Here is a 21,685-nt window from a genome sequence, read left to right as displayed (position 1 = left end):
GTAAACCATGATAAAGGAACAAACACAAATGATTCTGATTTCTAGTTTCTTCATATGCCATTAAGAGAGGATTGTTGCAAATATCTTTGAGGGTAACTCTCAGACAGAGAGATTGGAGGTGGAGGCAGGGATTCATTAGAAACATCTGAGCAGCTTTTCTAAGCTAAACATACGCCACTTCCTTCCACTATAATGGTGTGCATGGCCCCACCTCCCTATTCTTTGGCTCACTTGGAGTTTCTGTACTCTAAGTGGAATTCACTCCTTTGGTGAAATGGGTTCCACTTACAACGTGGGACATGCCCAAAAGAGCCCATCCTTTGTAAGTTTCTCCACAGGTCTTCTCCTGAGCCGGAACTAGCCGTAATACAAAGTGCTGCTCCACCCCTCATCAATATCAACCTCCTTTGCTTGTTAATGACCTCACCGTGATACTGTAAAGGGCAGAGCAGCTGATAATGCACCGAGTCTCTGTGCTCAGGAAGTCTTGGGTGCTCAACATCTGTTGTATCTCTGGCTCAAGTGAGTGATAGTGCCATAAATCAATAGGTGTTCATGAGTTCACTTTGCCTCACCTACCTGGAGCCTTGGGTGCATGGAAGGAAGCCTTGGAGACTGGCCTGGGTGCTGCAGTCCTGCCCCTCCCAACCTTGCCCTACCTGAACAGGCACCTGGACAGGGCTCTGTTACACCCTCAGCTGCCCAGCCCAGCTCTTGGCTCTCCTGCTGTCAGACACACAGTCCCGTGAACTCACTGATTTAATCCATTTTGTTACCACTAACTAAATTTAAGACATTTTCTCCTCTAATACAATAGAGTTTTCTTCTAATTAAATACTCATCAAAGTGATTAATTAAATGAAAGGCTAGTGTATTTATGCTCCATTTTTCGTGTCTGCTTTGCTGCTACCCTTTGTAGTCTGGACTTTCGCATTTTCTAGCTGTCAGAATCCCTTCTTCCCTAATTTGGAGTGTATTTAGCTAATTCCCTCTGCAAAATCCTATTCACTGATTTAGTCTGGTTAAGGAATTCCCCTTCTCAAAGTGTCACTCTACCGATCTTAGAGGACACCCAGCTCACTTCAACATGAAAATATAAAATAGAGAAGCTCCGAGGATGGGATTATATTTCTAGTTAGTTTGTTCAGACCTTCATATATAATGACACTTTAATTTACATAAACTCTGTCAACCTCCAGAAATGGTTTAAAAGGTCTAAATAGGACCGGGGACAGTGGCTCACGCCTGTAATCCCAGCACTCTGTGAGGCCGAGGTGGGTGAATCACCTTAGGTCAGGAGTTCGAGACCAGCCTGGCCAAGATGGTGAAACCCCATCTCTACTAAAAATATAAAAAAAGGTGGTGGGCACCTGTAATCCCACCTACGCGGGAGGCTGAGGCAGGAGAATCACCTGAACCTGGGAGACAGAGATCGCGCCATTGCACTCCAGCCTGGGCAACAAGAGTGAAACTCTGTCTAAAAAATAACTAACTAACTAACTAAATAAATAAATAAATAAATAAACGAAAGGTCTAAGGAGGAAAACAGAATCTACTTCAAGCAATTTCTTTTTTCTTTTTTTTTTTTGAGACGGAGTCTGGCTCTGTCACCCAGGCTGGAGTGCAGTGGCCGGATCTCAGCTCACTGCAAGCTCCACCTCCCGGGTTCCCGCCATTCTCCTGCCTCAGCCTCCCGGGTAGCTGGGACTACAGGCGCACGCCACCTCGCCCGGCTAGTTTTTTGTCTTTTTTGGTAGAGACGGGGTTTCACCGTGTTAGCCGGGCTGGTCTTGATCTCCTGACCTCGTGATCCGCCCGTCTCGGCCTCCCAAAGTGCTGGGATTACAGGCTTGAGCCACCGCACCCGGCCAAGCAATTTCAATAGAGGGAACTTATACTAGGCACCAGGTGCACGGATGATGGGGGTGTTGAGAGGCTGAATTGGGAGAGTGAGGAGGAGCCACTGCCAGTGGCCTGGGGACTGGGGTCACCCGAAAGAAGCTCAAACCATGGAAGGGACCACAGCTCTGCCAGAGACACCAGCATAGGCACAGAGAGGGGACCACCCAGCTAAGCCCCAGAAGCTGGGAAAGGAGGCTCCAGCACAATGTGCCCTGGGAACCCGGAGCACAGCAGGCAGGAGAAGGGCTGTGAAGTGGACCGGAGGCAGAGGCCTAAGCCAGGGTCCCAGCCTTCCTTCTCCAGGCTCCAAAACAGTCCACATGATGCAGGCAGCTGAGGCTGCTCCATGGCTCCTGACAGTGAGACGTGTGCCTCTGTCCTCCGGGGCCTACTTCACGTCCACAGGATTGAAGAAAATAACTGTCTCACCCCCCTTCCAGCCGCATACTCAGGCAGAGTCTTAGCCATAGTGCTTCCCACGTTGCATCTTTTAACAGGCTGGCTTATGTTCCCAAAATGGTGTTGGACGACTAAGGAAATAAAGAGAGTGAGTTTCCTGCAAACCTACATTCCTAGGCTGGGATACACACCTGCTTCATGAAACACCCGTTCTTCTAACATCTCTCCTAACTGAGTCACACAGGTTGAATTTTTCTGATGTTTAAGTTATGTCTGTGTGAACTTATTCTGAAGACTATTTGGTGATTTAATGAAGAAAGGAAATATTGACCTTGTACAATGCAGGTGTCCATCCACGGGTAAAAGAATAAACAAAATGGAGTATTATTCAGCCTGAAAAAGGAAGGAGATTCTGCCACATGCTGCAACATGGAATGAACCTTGAGGGCTGTATACTTAGTAAAATAAGCCAGTCACAGAAGGATCAAATACTGTATGATGCCACTTGGAGGGGATATCTAGAGTGATCAAGTTTATAGAAACAGAAAGTAGAGTGGGGGTCAGCAGGTGCTGGGTGGGGGGTGGGTGGGGAGCGGAGAGGTGTTCAGTGAGGGCAGAGTTTTAGTTTCAGTTGGGGCAGGTGAAAAGAGTTCTGGAGATGGATGGTGGTGACAGTTGCACAGCAATTTGAATATACTTAATGTCACTGAACTGTATATTTTAAATGGTTAAAATGGTCAATTTTATGTTTACCACAATAATACATTTAAAATTTTAAAAATACCTATTTACCTTGTGGCTTTTTCCTGAACTGGTATCCAGGGAAGACCTGGGCACCTGAAGACCTGACCTCACTCTTCTCCTGCATTTGTTCTTCGGGTGACTCTTCCCATTGGCTAAACCCAACCAGAAGCCAGACAGCAAAGGAGGTCTTTGATGCTTGTTCACATCAGCCACCCTGTCACACAGCAAGGGTGTGGGGGGAGCAGCAGAGTTGCCCAGGGTCCCTTCCGTTCCAGTATCATGTCTCCAGGGATGGTCAGGCTTTTCCAGTGATCTGCCACATGGTGGTTGAAAACGGCCCTAGAATTAGAGTCTTGTTGAACAGATTACAGCCCATTATCTACAGCAACGGACAGGCACATCTGGGAGTGGCTTTCTATATAAACTCAGGGGCTAGCATGGCATTTGGTCCACTCCATGTTCTCCCTCAGCTGCTATTTGAGGTTTGACATGTCACCCGTTCACGTTTCGTCCCTCTGATTGAGGGTGTCGATCGCTGCTAGAGTACAAATAAGTTTAGCCAAGGGATCACCAGCTGTCATCTATAATGTAAGTTGGTGTGGATAAAGACTCTACGCATAAATTCGAGAGGGATTTGAGGGAGAGAAAATAAGGGTACACAGGATCCGGAATGCACAGAGTGATACTGACCTATTGGTATACTGTTATATTCCATTTTTTGTGTATATTTTTAGCATGTGACTTGAGACAGAGTGATGTCCTGAATTTAACTGATGTTTGAAAAGCCCAGCCTTGTCTTCAGTAAGCATGCTTGCTTTCTTGCTGAAGATGTGATAATGTAATATGAGGTGCCAATCGTAGTCCTGGAAAGCATTACAGTCCTGAACTCTGTAATCCCAAATGCTGAAATTCCTAAAGATCAAAATTTCTAAAGCCTAAAACCCCAGTTTAAAATAAGGTAACACACAGCACTGTTGCTGTTTGATCAGCAGTGTAGTTTCCACCAAATTTGGGGTCTGTATAGGCGTGCGTGCAGAATGAACTTCCCTGTACACAAAACAACTTAGACGTATGGCACAGAAGATGGGAAAAATTAACAGGGATTGCTCATGTCAGTGTACACGGACTCATAGAAGAATTTCAAAAAGAACAGCATCATATAAAAAATGGAGGCGAATGTATTCTCTGAGGAGGGCCATGTCCTACAAGAAAATTTTTGGTGTAAGACTTCAAAATAAAATTAATGATAGTGAAAGTCAGCCAGCATTTGTGGACTATCTCTGTGCAATTGCCCATGATGCATCCCTGTACTACACTTTTTCACATGCTGAATTTTCTTTTTAGTTTATGTGGGGGAGGGTTCTTTTTAAACTTGTTTCCCACTATTTTAAACTGGCAGCATTATGTTTTACAATTCTCTCTGCTATATATTTCATTCTTGCATCATTTCCAATACTGGAGGTTTAAATCGTGTAAAGACTTTGAGAGAGTTCTAAATTGTTTTATGCTTTTTTTTTGCAAATTTGACTCCATGAAAGTGCATTATCACAATGTTGATTTTGTATGTAAGCATTATTTGTGTGCATTCTCAATAAGTAAAGACATCCTTTTTGTATATCCAGGTTTGTGAAAGACAAAATTTCTCAAGGTCTCGGTTCTTTAGGTGACTGCATATGTGGTAGTGACCATCATGTCAGTTTTTTTTTGTTTTTGTTTTTGTTTTTTTTTGCTTTTTTGTTTTTTTGAGACCGAGTCTCACTCTGTCACCCAGGCTGGAGTGTAGTGGCATGATCTCAGCTCACTGCAACCTCCATCACCTCCTGGGTTCAAGTGATTCTCCTGCCTCAGCCTCCTGAGTAGCTGGGATTACAGGCGTCCACCACTACCCCTGGCTAATTTTTGTATTTTTTTTAGTAGAGACGGGGTTTCACTATGTTGGTCAGGCTGGTCTCGAACTCCTGACCTTGTGATCTGCCCGCCTCAGCCTCCCAAAGTGCTGGGATTACAGGCGTGAGCCCATGGCTCCCGGCCTCATGTAGTTTTTGATCAATCTCATCAAAAGACAGGTTGTCCATAATGATAGTTCACATGACCACAGTTAGGAATCTGGTTCACCTGCTCATAACTGTTATACCCGTATGACTATCGTTAGTATACCTAGAGTTTTATGCTTGTAAAAAGATATATGTCATTATTGACTATTTTATTGCGTTTAGTGGCCTATGAAGTAGTCTTTTTTTTATATTTCTCTAATAAGTCCCCTTTTAAAAATGTAAATAAATGTCTTGTAAAGAATTTTCCATTTTTTTTTCTAGAATTATATTTTGGGGATTTTGATCTTTAAGGATTGAAATTTGGGGGATTTAAACTTTAGGGATGTGGGTCTTTGGGGAATTCAATATTCAAGGTTATGGCCTTTGGGACTGTATCTTTCCAGGTTATGGCCCGAACTCCTTAACATCATACTGAGATTATTATTGAGTCAGTTCCCTGATAGGGTAACGTGGTTCATTTCAACACCTAAACTAGGTTCAGCACAAGCCAAGTTCCAAAAGAAGAGGTGCCTGGATTCTGTACACCAGCAAATGGTGGTGCTATTTTTCAGGTTGAAACTTCCCAGAGCTGATCGTAAATGTATTTACACTTACTGGACATTTATGCAACCTTTCCTGCCTGTTTATTGTTCCGGGAAGTGCGAAGAAATGTTTATGTAGAGGTTTCAGGAATAGCGAATGGAATGGTTAGGCAATCAAAGGTATTCACTTGAAAACGAGGCTGGGCTTGTCCTCCCAGGTTCTGCAGACAGGCGCTTGGTAAGCAACGCGGTTCACAAACCCCAACACACACTGGTTCTGCATCTGAGGACTTTCCAGTTCAGAAAAACAAGGCTTTCCTTGGTCTACACTCTTTTCAACTTACAAAAAATGATATCGTTTCATGCACTCCCTCCTAAAACCCTATTCTCTCTGCCCCAGCACTGAGTGCTTCTCTTCTTACCTCTCTGTTATCCTTCTCTGGCTCCTTGGCTAGCTGTCTTCCTCTGACATGCAAATCACGAAGCTAGCAGGGAAAAGCCTGTCCATGGTGAAAGAGACCCAGCTCCCTCTAGCCAGGGACCAGGTGCGTTACCTCCAACCCCATGGCATCTCAGTTCAGGGAGGGAGAGGAGGAAAAGGCAGTCCCAGCAGCAGTCTAGCTGGGTGGGATAGAGGAAATGGAGGGAAACGTGGGCCTGGCTGGTCCTTGTGACAGATGAGAAGCACAAACACCCCCCAGCAGGCTCAGCAGCGCTAGGCTTACAGCCGTGGGCCTGTGCTGCACGCAGGTGGCTGACCGGACGATACGCCCCATCCCACGTACAAAGCTCAGCTCTGGCAGGCTCCAGGAGCCACAGAACCAGGTTCACAGAAAGTTTAAGGCTGCCCACCCCAGAGCAAGAAGCTGTAGTGACAGTGACTCCCTCAAAGATGAGGGTGGTGGCAACAGTGGTAAATGGCACCTACAGTGACTACAAGGGAAAGGTGCTCCAGGTTCAAGGTCAGAGCCTCAGGCTATGACAACAGTGCACAGTCAGTTCATCACAACCTCCTTGACCTGAGGCTCTTCTGTTATGTTCAGGACTGAGGCTCCAAGACCTAGTACAATGCTTGGCACATGGAAGAAGCTCCATGGGCAGTTCTTGGAAAAATGAATGAACAACACTGATGGATGAACAAGAAGATTTTATGTCCCACGGGCAAAATGCCTGAGTGCATGGGCCTGGGGGTGCTGAAATTGTGCAGGAGACACTGCCCATGGTGGGGTGCCCTCACCCAGGCTGATAGCTGGGGATAAACTGGAGGAGCTCATGGCCCTCTGTGAGTCTCCGTTCTGTCTATCCTCGTGCCTGTCAGTGTCTGGTTCCTAGTGGAGGCTCAGTACATATTTCCCAAATTGAATAAAAAATGTTTGTTTCAGACCTATCTGTCTTGTGGTTTTGGTCTCCAAGTTTTTGAAAACATGACCAAGAAGTATCTGTCCACCTTTCCCCTATGATACCATAAAAGACAGGCAAGTGCCACATTCATGGGCAGTTCCCCTCCTTGGTACACCCAGTCCTGACCACAGTCCCAAGTCCTGGCCACAGCACCCCCGGCAGATGTGGCTCCTTCCCACAGTGTCTGCTGTGGGTAGTGAATGTCAGGCAGGCACCTTCCCTCACATCTCACCCATCGCCAAGACTGTGAGAGTGAGTCAGCGTGGAGCGGGAAGAATGTGAAACAGGGCTGCGTGGAGGCAGAAACGTACAATACCTTTCCTCGCCTTCAGCAGGATCACAGCCAACACTTCTCTAACGAAAGACAGACCAACAAGAGAAAAGCATAATAAGCTTGGTGCAATGGCTCACATCTACAATCTCAGTACTTTGGGAGGCTGAGGCAAGAGGATCACTTGAGCACAGGAGTTTGAGGCCAGCCTGGACAACATAGCAAGACCCCTGTCTCTACAAAAAAAAAAAAAAAAAAAAAAAACTAGCCAGGCATGGTGGTGCATGCCTGTGGTTCCAGCTACTCAGGAGGCTAAGGCAGGAGGATTGCTTGAGCCCAGGAGTTTGAGACAGCAGTTCGTGAGCTGTGATAACGCCATTGCATTCCAGCCTGAGTGACAGAAAGAGACCTGTCTAAAAAAAATTATTTCATCAAAGCTTTATGTGACATGGGAGCCTTCAGAATGAAGACCCAAAAGGCCCAAGGAAAGCTGTCCATTGTTATGCTTAGATTTGATGAGGGATGGACAGTCACGTGGAAATACGATGAAAAGGGAATGATCTAACGCTAACAGGCTGAGTGGGAAAACTCAGCAAGGCCTGTCTGCTCAGATTCTTCTTGGCCTCTCCGTGTGGCAATCCTTCCTCCCAGCTATAGAGCAGAGCCCTCTGGAATGAAGATCTTACGATCTCCTTTCAGACATGGCAGCTCAGAGAATTTCTTTACAGCCAGCTCTTGCCCAGAAAGGCAGGAGAAGGGTAGAGCCATACTTTCAGGTTTTATGGCTGGCTTTGCGGGACAGTTCTGATTTCTATGACCCACCTTGGGAAGAGGATTCTGGTTTCTTTGAAAGCTGCAGGGGAGGACAAGAGGTGGAAGATAGGAAGGCTGGAAAAGGTCAGAGGGGCTTGCTGCTGAGGCTGTTGCTGAGGCCTTCTGAGTAGTCAATTTGCCAAAGCCCCATACTTAGGAGTATTGTTTCCTGAGTCCCAACAGATGCTGTTGTTAGAGACCAAAATACACCACCCCTAAATATGCTGGAAAAGTTACCCTTTTGAAGAGTATTTACATCTATGAAGGAAATCTCCATTCCTGCACCAGGAAGAGAAGGATGACTAAATCCCTTGACATGTATCTGTGGAGAAGGTGCCAACTTAATATGATCCATTTTGTTCATTTTCTGTGCTTTCTCTGGGCATTCCTCTCCCCCACAACAGGGCTTTCCTACACCATTTTTTCTGTGTTTCAGAAAATGATATATCAGTCCAAAGTTTCAACTCCCTCTTAGATCTACCCTAGAGATTTGCTCCGCTCACTGTGTAACTCCCGTGGATATAGAAGGTATCCACGCTATTTAATATTCAACTTGTTTGTTTTTCTCCTGTTGATCTGTCTTGTGTTCCAGGGCATCCCAGCTAAGAATTCATGAAGGGTAGAGAGAAAACTGTTTTTCCTCTTGTTCATTTTGGGGGACTGTTCCCAGAGATCAAAGATGAGACTTGCAAACTGGCGAGCCCTTTCAGAAAGTCCTTTATTTGGGCACCCCAATTCCTTGTCCTCCAGCCTAGCTTCCTCCAAGAGAGGTCCTTCCTTAGGACTCTCAGTGCCATCTCTTCCTGATCTTGTCCTTCTCTTGAGAAACTCTACCCTACTCCAGAGGCTGACCTGAGACTGGAAGTGCCCCCTCTTCCCTGGACACCTGCAGGATGCTTTCCATGGTTCAGCTGGCTAGTCTTTGCGGTAGGCAGTCAGCACTTACTCGAGAAGGACTTTGGATAGTCCAAGCAGGGCTTCGGCACCACAAATTCAAATAATAGTCCAGAGAATGGGTCTCAGCCTGCAGGCTCTGCCCAGGGCTGTGTCTGTTATAGAGGCTCCTCTGGCAATAAGACTCAACACAAAAGCATTGAAACCACCCAGTGCTATGTCTTAGGCCAGGTCCTGCTCATGGGGGAGGCAATCCCATGCTGGTCTCTGTAGACAGATGAGGAAATTAAAGGATTTCGGGCCCTCCATACTACAGGAGCCGGGTCAGGAAAGGGGTCCCCTCTTCCAACATACATATCACTGAAAATGAGTTCTAAGTAAAAGAAGAGTTCCTCTATATCACACAGTCAGATCAGGAGGTCATTACTTACGTTAAAAATAATTTTTAAAAAACAAAACAATCATCAGAACATGTACCTCCTTTAAATAAAAGGCCCATTAAGTGCCTTTCTAATGTACTGATTGGAGCATAAATGGGGCATGTTAGGTCGGATAAAAGTGACTGGGTGTGATAAAAATATACATTATGATTGCATATATTATATAAAGTTTATTTCCTTTTTCCTTCTTTTTCTCTTAGTGCTTTTTTTTTTTTCTTTTCTTTCTCTCTTTCTTGCCTTGCCTTTGCCTTGACGGGGGCACTTGGAGGATTTGACAGATCCAGCTACATCAGATCATTGGAACTGGCATGAAAAAGAGGTTCTGGGCCTTACATAGGTTTTTCCAAAGAGTGGGGAAATCCCAAGGAATTCTGTAACCTTAAAATAAACTGAGATTCATTAATGCAGAAACACAGAAAGCTGTCTTCTGATTCGCAGAAACTAAGATTTTAGATGAAGTTAATTTTCTTATAAAAGGAGTACAACATTATTGTAAATAATTTAGAGATTGCATATAAGACAAAGAAGAAAATAAAATCAGCCATATCCGTTCCTCCAGCCATCACCACCTTCCACATTTGTGGCACATCCTTTCAGGGTGTGTGTGTGTGGGGGGGGGGGGGGGGAGGGGGTGCTTACCTGTGTGTAGTAACCTCATATTATACATACGCCCTTTTCCCCTCAAGGGTGACCACTGTTGTTGCCCAGGCTGGAGTGCAATGGCGCGATCTTGGCTCACTGCAACCTCCACCTCCTGGATTCAAGCGATTCTGCTGCCTCAGCCTCCCAGGTAGCTGGGATTACACATGCCCACTACCACGCCTGGCTAATTTTTTTTTTTTTTGTATTTTTAATAGAAACAGGGTTTCACCACGTTGGCCAGGCTGGTCCCGAACTCCTGACCTCATGTGATCTGTCCCCCTTCGGCCTCCCAAAGTGCTAGGATTACAGGCAGAGCCATGACCTGCTTTTTATTTTCAATATATTATTATTATTATTATTATTATTTTTTTTTTTTTTTTTTTTTTTTTTTGAGACGGAGTCTCACGCTGTTGCCCAGGCTGGAGTGCAGTGGCGCGATCTCGGCTCACTGCAAGCTCCGCCTCCCGGGTTCCCGCCATTCTCCTGCCTCAGCCTCCTGAGTAGCTGGGACTACAGGCGCCCGCCACCACGCCCGGCTAATTTTTTGTATTTTTAGTAGAGACGGGGTTTCACTGTGGTCTCGATCTCCTGACCTTGTGATCCGCCCGCCTCGGCCTCCCAAAGTGCTGGGATTACAGGCTTGAGCCACCGCGCCCGGCTCAATATATTATTATATGCATTGTTCCTATATCATTAAATATTCTCCTTTGACATTTCTAAAGGTTGCAGCATGTTTTGCTTTGCTTTATTTTTGATTTTATTTTTAGAGACAGGGTCTTGCTTGGTTGCCCAGACTGGAGTGCAGTGACACGGTCATAACTCACTGCCGTCCTGAACTCCAGGGCTCAAGTGATCCTCCTGCCTCAGCCTCTCAAAATGCTGGGATTACAGGCATAAGCCAGTGTGACTGGTCTGTTCTGCTTTTTTATACACAATTTCTCATTTAATCAGCCCCCTTTTGTTAGCCATTTAGGTTGTTTCCAAGTTTTCCTAATTCCAAGAAAAAAAGAGGTTCGAGAAATGTCCTTGTGGTTACGTCGCTGCCCACATCCACTATTCTTTCCTTGGAATAAATCTGCGGGCTTAGGATTGTTGTGGTAATGCAGACAGCTGTCGCCAAACAGTCCTCGGAAGAGGCTGGCCCTCGTCGTGGGTGAGTGCCTTTTCAGCATACTCGTAAGTAAGACATTAAGGAAGAATCAGGGGCTGTTGGTTCCCCAAATCAGTTTTCTCTTTCCTCTCCCAGCATATGGCTTTAAAAAGGCTCCGGGAAGATTTCACTGTTGTAATTCTATAGAGAAAACAGTGTGTGGCTCAAGAAACCCTTATAATCACGCATGAGCGGGGAGGATGGGGAGGCAGAGAACTTTCTGCGAATGTATTCCACTCCACGGCTTCACAAATGCCTGGCATTTGTTAAGCCGATTGTTCGGTCTTCCCAACATCCTCTCACCCAAGCAAAGGCCCTCGTAAGCCAAAGAGAAGGTCAGTGAGCTTGTTCCAAAAGGCAGCACTGGAAATCCACATTTCCCAGCTCACTGAGGTGCTGTGTGGCCTGGGGGAAGTGTCCTTCCACTCCTGGGCCTCCAAGCCAGTCACCTAATCTGAGGGGTTCACAGAGATGGAGCTGGGCAGCCTGTTGGAGGCTCTGCCTCTTGTATGACAAAGTGAGGTCCCCTTCTGGCGCTGATGGCCTTCCCAGTCCAGCCACCCTTTGGATTCCTGGAAAATATGATGCCTGGGCTGTCCTTGAAGCAGGCAGGACAAGTGAGGACATGGCAGCCCCTTCCCATCTGGAAGCTGAGCCTCCTTTAATCTGGAGACCTTAAAAGGCATGTGGGAGCCAGGGGCTGGGTTCTTATCTCCTGGGCCTGGCCGATGTCCAGACGTGCCTTATTTATAGCGCCACTGACAAGGGCAGCGCAGCTGGCTGGCAGCTGCACAGAAGGTTGGGGCCATCCAACCCGGCCATCTGCCTGCACGGCCGCTGTCCCCGCTCATCGGGCTGGAGGACAGAAGACAGAACCCTGACATCGCAGGTAAGCGCCACTGGCTCCCCCGTGCTCTTCTCTCACCCTTGCCGTCCTTCCCAGCCTGTCTCTGCAGCAGGCTTGGACAGCAGCTCTGTGGGCATCTTGATCCATGCAGAGGGAGTGTCCCAGCCCTGGGAGGAAGCTCTCGGGCACTGGGAGCTCGCCGACCATAGCAGAGATGCAGGTGGTGCTGGCAGCTGGCTCCCACCAACGACAGAGCCCAAGAACAGAAGCCGCCCTGCCCAGAGCTACTAGAGGTGTCAGCTTGAAGACAGAGAACCCCTGCTCATCGGGAATGAGGAGAGATTTAAATAAAATTGAACTCCTGCCCCCTCTCAGTGGGAATCCGTTTTAAACAACGGAAAACATTTTTTAAGGGGAAAGCAAAAGAAGAAATATTATAAAATAAACATTGGAAAGGGGGCAAACCACAGTGCACTTGAACTTTTTCTCCCTGACAGAATTTCCGGAAAGCCTGGGCTGAAATGGCAAATTACTGATGAGTCTGATTACTCTGGGAAAGTGTGTTTATACAACATGACTCTTCGCAGCTGATGGTTTGAAAGCCCAGAGAGCTATTGCATGCTTTGAAAAGGAAATGCATGAATATTTTACAATTTCCAGAGCAGGGCAAGCTCCAAGATACACAGTCCTAAGTAATGCTCAGGTCAATTGTGTAACAATCTCAATACTGATAAGATGCCATATATATGATAATAGACATCATATATATAAACATCCTCTAGCCAGACTCCATGCAAGATACTTTATCAAGTCTAATCTAAAAAGAAAAAAAAAGTTGTCTGTGCAGTCTTTTTTTTTTCTAAATTATTCTGAGGTCCAAGGATAGTGTTAATAAACACCTGCGTTACAGATTAATGCTATTGTAGCTCATATTTGCTGTATGTAAGTTTATTATCATTGTTTTATTTGTTTCCTGAGGAATATTATTTGAATTTTATTTTATTGCTAGGCTTTTAAAATTTTATCGATACATAATATTTTACATATTTATAGGGTACATGTGAGTGTTCAGTACATACATAGAATGTGTAATGACCAAGTCAGGGTTTTGGGGTATCCAGGATGGGCTGGAATAAGGTCTATTACATGTTGAGATCCATCTGACCCCTTACACAAGTTTTTGTATTTAATTGAGTAGCTGACTAATCCACTCAAATGATGACATTTTGGAGGCATTTTCTTACATTAAAAAATATTTTAGTGCGTAACTTCCATGAAAAGTTGCATATTTTCCAATACAGTGTTCCCTGACTGCTCACCCACCATCTTGCCTTTCAGCACATTTCGTACTTTTAGGTTTCATTGTTCTATTCAGAGTTTCCAGAGTTCTCCATTGATTTCAGATCCCCAAGGCCAGGCCAAGCCATGCCTCTCACTGCATTCCCATGACCTAAAGCACAGGGACCTGAATGCTTTCTACCGATCTCTAAAATATTTCATATTTATAAGATATGGCCCAGAGACTGTTTAATTCATTCTCTCCCCACCAAAGAAAGAGGTAAAATTATATTGATAGTTTTTATTTTTTCACTCTACAAATAATTTATGTTTACTATAAAAAATACAGACCAGCAAAAAGAAGAAAATGGAAAATCGTACATACTCTTACTACTCAAAGATGACTATTCTTGCAATTTATTATCTTATTTATTGATTCTAAGATGTCTTTGATTGAAAGATTAACCATTAACTTAATAGTAGTTTTTTTAAAAAAAATACCACTGTGAGATATTTTAAGGTGAATCCAAAAACATTAAATTATGTGGGAAACTGTAAATTATAATTAACAAAAACATATATGTGTATATATATATATACTTATGTATATTAAAAATCAAGTTATTTGGGTCTTCTGCTTTCTGTCTAATTTATGGTCAACATCTTTTACTGTTAATTCAAAATCTAATTCCTTGAAAATTGGTTATCTCTATATATCATTATGACCAATTTGTTTAGTCAACATATTAAAATATTCATAATAGCTGGATAGATGAGAAGTATAAAAAGATAAAGATTTAGATAAGACATGTTATTAGAATATAGCAATATAACATCAGTTCAAAGTATGATCTGGTAATTGATTTCTACACTATAACTGGTCCCTTTGGAATCATGAAAAACTCAACCACCTTGTGCCTTGATCTGCATGCCCTCCATGCCCCCACAAAATCTGTTTAATGAGTTTTTAAAATTACCATTGATTTGTCAGCACCTCCTCACTTAGTCTCTAATACACTAAACTATGGATGAAAAATAGAAAAGAACTAACATAAGTTCTGAGCAATTTAATGTTTTACAACTTGGTACTTCATCTGAATTTAGTGGATACATTTTAGATAGAGAAAAGAGGAATAAGAAATCCATTTTAACGCACGACTTTTGTTGCAGTTAGAAAGTAATACTGAAAAATTAAACTGAACTAAAACTATATCAAGGCAACAATGTATACAACATGCTTGATGTGTTTTATTAAGGAGGAACATGTAATTAGATATTAAGAAGAAAGTGCAAGAATTTCATTTTGGTCTTTTTTAATTATTTGTTTGTTTATTTATTTATTTATCTTTTGAGAAGGAGTCTCACTCTGTCACCCAGACTGGAGTGCAGTGGCATGATCTCGGCTCACTGCAACCTCCCCCTCCTGGGTTCAAGCGATTCTGCTGCCTCAGCCTCTTGAGTAGCTGGGATTACTTAGGCGCCTGCCACCATGCCCAGCTAATTTTTGTATTTTTAGTAAAGACAGTGTTTCGTCATATTGGCCAGACCAGTCATGAACTCCTGATCCCAGGTGATCTGCCTGCCTCAGCCTCCCAAAGTTCTGTCATTCTAGTCTTTAAAGAGTAAGCATGTCTAGATGGTATCTGAAGCGGCTGTGGGAACCACCTATTTTCATGTTAAGTAAAAGCCATCATAGTGCTTTTTTGCGTGGACTTAGTTCTGTGCAGATAAATCTAGACTAATTTCAACATATCAGTTCATGGTTTTGTATGAACACAAAATAGAAAATGACATGATTTGAATATTCTACTCCAAGTCGTATCCTTTGTAGGAAGATGAAATGGTTAAGAGGAAGGCACAATGGGTTATATGAAAACATTATATATATATATATATATGTAATAATATGTAATAACTTAAACCAACAAACAGTGCAATAGCTCAAAAGTGAAACATTGTTAAATAAAATATGATACAGCTATAGTATGGAATATATGCAACCACCAAAAATAAAGTTTGCATAGAACTTTTAATTTTTAAAATTCAGACTAGAAAACAATATTCATAATATATGAACTGAAAAAATACACAAAGATATATAAAATTATTGATTCTGAAGGACAAGATTAGAAGTAATTTTACATTTTTCTCTACATTTTAAATAGTTTACTAAATTTTCTACAGTAAGACTAATCATGAAAGTTTTGGTAATGCAAAATTCTATGCAAACACAAAACAGTCTAATTATTACCACCAATTATAAAAATTGTAAATAACCAACCAGAATGATTTAGTCTATTACAAATAATAGCTAGTTTCGGAGGCTGAGGTAAGAGGATTGGTTGAGCCCAGGAATTTGAAAACAGCCTGGGCAAGAGAGCAAGACCCCATCTAAAAAAAAAAAAAAGTTAAAATTTATTGAATGATCATGATATCCAGGAACTATGTTTAAGCTCATTTAACACAACAGCCCTATAGGTAAAAATTATTATTAATTCTGTTATTATTCCTATTTTCAGAGAAGAAAACTGAAGCTTAGAACCGTGTCATTCATTGCCGAGGGTGCAACCAAGTTAAAGATAATGTCTTTTTTTTTTTTTTTTCCCTGAGATGGAGTCTCACTCTATTGCCCAAGCTGGAGTGCAGTGACATGATCTCAGCTCACTGCAACCTCCGTCTCCCAGGTTTGAGTGATTCTAGTGCCTCAGCCTCCTGAGTAGCTGGGATTACAGGTATAGGCCACCACACCCTGCTAATTTCTGTATTTTTAGTAGAGACAGGGTTTTACCATGTTGACCAGGCTGGTCTCGAACTCCTGACCTCAGGCGATCCGCCCGCCTTGGTCTCCCAAAGTGCTAGGATTACAGGCGTGAGTCACCGTGCCCGGCCAATGTATTTCTTTCCAGTACTTTCCGATCCAGTTGGCATTAGACTTGAATTGCAAAAGAGCAACCCTGTTGCCATATGCAAGGGACAACAAGGTTTGAATGACATAAACGAATGCTTCAGGTATTGAGGGCAAAAATCTATGACGTTTTTAAATACTTCGGGTAAAGTTTACAGAGAAAGGGACGTGGCGCCTCGAGGAAAGGAGAAATTAGCAGACACTGAGAACATTACAGGTGGGAAGGAATGTGAACAATATGGAGATGGAAAGTGATAGGACTTCTTCGAAGGTACCAGAAAATATGCCAGATGTGTTGAGGGGTGGTAATGACTTAAGGACGAGGCTACCTCACTTCTCTTTGTTCTCTTTTGGACATTTCAAAAATCCAACATTTTGTAAAATGAAATAAGGAAGTCTCTTGGCTCCCCAAAGTAAAAGGGGAAAAAAGAAAAAACTCATTTTTATAAAGAATCTGGAATAGGACTAATTTGGATTCCAAATTTAAAATAAAGCTCTGAATTACAGAGATAGTAGTTGTTGACATTTGAGTGCTCATGGCGTGTGCAGCAGTGTTGGGTGTGCTGCACACACACACACAGATGTGCAGGGTGGCTCTGTGAGGAGTGCTTCTGGTTTCCTTGTTTACAGGTGAGGACACTGAGGCACTGAGAAGCAAAGGGGCACAGAGGCAGTACAGGGGAAGCCGGATTCGAACGCAGGCAGTGCAATGCCAGTTTCACACTAATCCCACTAGAAACTCGGAAAAGTCCCCACAACGGAGAAAGGACCTCATCTTAAAAGTGAAGCCGGGCGCGGTGGCTTACGCCTATAATCCCAGCACTTTGAGAGGCCGAGGTGGGCAGATCACCTGAGGTCAGGAGTTCAAGACTAGCCTGGCCAGCATGGGGAAACCCTGCCTCTCCTAAAAAATACCAAAATTAGCTGGGCATGGTGGCATGTGCCTGTAATCTCAGTTACTCAGGAGGCTGAGGCAGGAAAATTGCTTGAACTTGAGAGGTGGAGGTTGCAGTGAGCCGAGATTGTGCCACTGCACTCCAACCAGGGTGACAGAGAAAGACTCCTTTAAAAAAAAAAAAAAAAGAAAGAAAAAAGAATGAGGACTTGAACTTATTTTTATTTTTCATTTTTAATTCTCCCTTTAGTTTCAGCACCTTCTCAAGAGGCTGGGAAGTATATTCACCCACCCTAGTTAAACCCTGAGAGCTAGCACTGTAACTTGCACACAGTGCACAGCTGCCTAATAAATATTTGCTGAACCAAACTGTTGTGTTTAATTCAGCTGGGTTCAAGGAGTGTTGAAATCCAAAGGAAGGAGCTAGAAGTATTTCTTCTTGGCTAGTACTTTTCCCTTCTGCAATCCTGGCTGGGAACCAGGTTTCAGATTCACTCCCTACCTTTCAATATGTAGCATAAGGACGTATTTTTTATTTATTTATTTATTTATTTATTTATTTATTTATTTTATTTTTTTTATTTTTTTTGAGACGGAGTCTCGCTCTGTTGCCCAGGCTGGAGTGCAGTGGCGCGATCTCGGCTCACTGCAAGCTCCGCCTCCTGGGTTTACGCCATTCTCCTGCCTCAGCCTCCTGAGTAGCTGGGACTACAGGCGCCCGCCACCGCGCCCGGCTAATTTTTTGTATTTTTAGTAGAGACGGGGTTTCACCGTGGTCTCGATCTCCTGACCTTGTGATCCGCCCGCCTCGGCCTCCCAAAGTGCTGGGATTACAGGCGTGAGCCACCGCGCCCGGCCTGGACGTATTTTTTAAATGGAATTTTTGAACGCAATAAGTATTAATATCTGATGATAAGGTATGCTTAAGGAGTAGATTCCCTGACTTGGAAGCTTCCATTTACTAATGTATTAGTTTGTGTGGGTGTGTCTGTGTGTGTCTCTGTATGAGTCTGTGTGTGTTGGGGGAAGAGAAGAGGATGGAAATGCTGAAAAAATTCTGAACTCTGTAAACTTCCTTTTTTGAAAAGCTGTCCAATTTTCTTCAGAATCTTTTAATTAACTTACTAGGAAACTGTAATATTTTGCTCTCTTTAAATATACTTTAGGAACCAAAAAAGCAGGCGAGAGAGAATAGTCTCTTTACTTCAACTTTATTTACATTGAAGAGAGAACCAATGGCCAAATGTTATGCCCTTCCAATCCCAAAATCAAAGACAGAGGTCAAACAAGACGTCCAAATCAGTTAGGTCCAGTGAAAAAACGATAGCGCGTGTAAGACATAAAGCTAAGATGTGGAAAGTGCCTGAGACAAACTCCTTTTAGGCCTCTGTTTCTCTACTCTTGCAAATTGAAAATGCAAAAATCTATGAGCAGGTGCAAATGTGTTGGCACTCCAATTAACCAGCACGGGCGATCATCCAAGTGAGGGGAGAAATAAGAACACCCACAGTTTCGTGTCTACAAACACTCTCAGGTGGAAAAACTCTGCAGGCAGTAAGGAAGAGTGGGATGAGGACCTTCTAATTAAGACAGGGCTCTCCACAAGTCAGCCAGTTTGGAAACTCATAGTGGCAAGTTCAACATTGTTAAAGTAATGAAAGTTGGGTAGAAGGATTGATAAACCCTTCAGCTACTATTATGAAGCAGCAGCGGCAGCATATCCTCCACTCCGGCTGCTGATGAGCCCTGGCAGGATTCTGGCATGCTGCCCTGAGCTGCTTCTACTTTTGTCTGCTGTGCTTCACTCTTTCCTGGGAAGTGTCAGCAAACCTCCGCCAGCCTCGGGCAGGAGCAACCAGGCAACCCCAGAGGCCAATGTGAGCTCCATTTAACCACAGGTCTCTGTTTAAAATTAGTGATCATATTTGTAACTTAAATTAGACAGTGTGTCTCCTTTTCCCAAATGTTCCAATGGCTTCCCAAATCGAAATAAAATCCTAACTCCAACCGTAGCCAACAGATCCCTACACGATCCATGCCCCAGGAATCTGACCTCATCTCTTCCTTCTCTCTCTGTCCATCTAGAGGGGTTCCAGTCATATTGCCCTGACCCAGCTGTGCCAAACACTGCCCTGCCCCAGGGCCTATCACACTTGCTGGCATCTCTGTCAGACTCTTCTCCAAGACAAACACAAGGCTTCCTCCTTCCTTCATTCACACCCAATCTGAGAGCGTCCCCTAAACACTTCATCTAAAATGACACTCCTTATCAATTTCTAGCTCCTTACCCTGATTTACTTGCTATCTCACACATCTACACATCTGCATACATACATATATATATATATATGTTTATCTCTCCTCCAATAAAATGTGAACTCCAATGAATGCAGAAACTCTATTTTGTTCACTGAGATATCCCCAATACCTACTACAGTGAATGGTGCCTAGTAGGCGCTAAATAAATGTCTGTTGAAGGATGAAGGTGTGAATAATCTATTTGTATATGTTTAATTTGAGATCTTAGAAACTTTTTGACTGTAATTCATATTGTAGAGGTGGAATGGTACAAAACTCTTCCTCCCCATTATAAGGGTCATGGCTGGCATTCCTATTACAAAATCTAGATTAACAAGAGAAAAGCATAACTCATTTATTTCATGACATGGGAGGCTTCAGAAATGAAGACCCAAAGATCCCAGAGAAGACTGTCCATTTTTATGTTTAGATTTGATGAAGAGTGTATAGTGGTGTAAAAATGTGATTGGACATAAAGGGTATGGCCTAATGGCAACAGACTGAGTGGGGAACCACAACAAGTCCTGTCTGCTTGGATTCATCTTGGTCTGGGAGTCCTTCCTCCCAGACACAGGGCAGGACCTCTGTGGAATGAGGTCTTAGGATCTCCTTTCAGACAAGATAGGTTTGGGAATTTCTTTATAGCCGATTCCTACACAAAAGGGCCAGGGAAACATTACAGTAATATTTCTAGGGTTTTGTTAGACGGAGTTTTGCTCTTGTTGCCTAGGCTGGAGTACAGTGGCTCGATCTCAGCTCACTGCAACCTCTGCTTCCCAGGTTCAAGCGATTCTCATACCTCAGCTGCCCAAGTAGCTGGGACTACAGGTGCCTACCACCACACCCGGCTAATTTTTTGTATGTTTAGTAGAGACGGGGTTACACCATGTTGGCCAGGCTGGTCTCGACCTCCTGACCTCAGGTAATCTGCCTGCCTCAATCTCCCAAAGTGCTGGGATTACAGGCATGAGCCACCACGCCTGGCCTACTTCTAAGTTTTATTTTGTAGGAAGAGTGGTTCTGGCTTCTCTGACCTGCCTTAAGGGAGGAAAGGAAACAGGAGGAGGACAGGAGAAGATCAGAGACAGACTTTGCTTCAGAGGCCTTTCCAGTGTGCTTCGATGCAAAGCACTCGGCAGGCCACGGCGCCACACTTTGGGGTGTCGTTTGCTGAGCCCCAACAATGCCTATCACTGGTCACAGTGTTCTTGTTAGGATCCAAGTTTAATGTCCCTTGTTCACCACTGAAACTTCACTTTAAAAACGTCCACTACACTTGCATTTTGTCAAGGAAGGGAGGTGGGAGCTGGCGAGTCAAGTTGCCAGGGCACAAGGTCCTAGTTCTACCACTGACACTGGGCCCAGGCAAGGTTTTAACTTCCCAGAACCATACCTGTAAAATGAGAATAATAACAGTGACCTTGTCCGTCACTTACAGGGATTCAAGGAGGCACTAACAGCCACGGCTACCGTCAACTGAACCCACGCTCTATGGCAGAAAGTACCCCGTAGGCTTGACTTGCTTTGCACTGTCCCGCCGTGTTCACAGCAGCCACCTGGTGCAGGGACAATTACAATTTGTCAGTTGCAGATGAGGGAACAAATCCAGAGAAGTATCTGAACTAAGGAGCTCTAGTCACGGTACTAGTTTCCTATGGGTGTCCTAGCAAATTACCATAAATGTACTGTCTTAAAGCAATACAGATTTACTGTGTTAAATTTTTGGAGGTCAGAAGTCTGAAACGGGTCTCACTAGGCCAGAATCAAGGTATGAGCAGGGATGCATTCTGGAGGCTCTAGGGGAGGTATGTTTCCGCACCTTTTCCAGCTTCTGGAAGCTGCCTACATTCCTTGGCTCATGGCCCCTTCTTCTGTCTTCAAAGCCCAGAGCACAGCAACTTCCCATTTCTCTTTCACCCTGGCTCTCCAGCCTCCATCTTTCATATATGAGGGCATTGGTGATTACATTGGGTGCTGCCCAGTTGATGTAGAATAATCCCCCTATCTCAGGATCCTTAACTTAATCACATCTGCAAAGACCCTCTTGCCATGTAAGGTGTCGTATTCACGGGTTCCAGGAATTCAGATGTGCACATTTTGGGAGACTATCATTTTGCTACCAATTACTAAGAGGCAGAACTGCGATCTCTTTACCATCATATTGTGCAGTACAGTCTCTGGTGTTTATTAAGTCCTTTTTCCTTCCTTGTGGTAGTGGAGGGAGGGTGGAA

The 21,685-nt window shown here is 43.9% G+C and overlaps 1 protein-coding gene across 2 annotated transcripts in view; it reads left to right on the top strand.

Moving 5' to 3' along the window:
• The first annotated feature begins 12,005 nt into the window (after positions 1-12,005).
• The window catches only part of FHL2 (four and a half LIM domains 2), a 76,879-nt gene continuing 67,199 nt past the window's right edge, over positions 12,006-21,685 (top strand). For both annotated transcript variants that reach the window (XM_005575182.3, XM_045368681.2), the window contains exon 1: positions 12,006-12,120. The gene's annotated coding sequence lies outside the window, so the exon portion shown is untranslated. The remainder of the gene's footprint in view (positions 12,121-21,685) is intronic.

The sequence above is a fragment of the Macaca fascicularis genome, chromosome 13, assembly GCF_037993035.2.
Source record: "Macaca fascicularis isolate 582-1 chromosome 13, T2T-MFA8v1.1".
NCBI classification, from domain to species: Eukaryota; Metazoa; Chordata; class Mammalia; order Primates; family Cercopithecidae; genus Macaca; species Macaca fascicularis.
The sequence above is the reverse complement of the archived record's forward strand: the minus strand, read 5'-3'. Positions and strand labels throughout refer to the sequence as shown.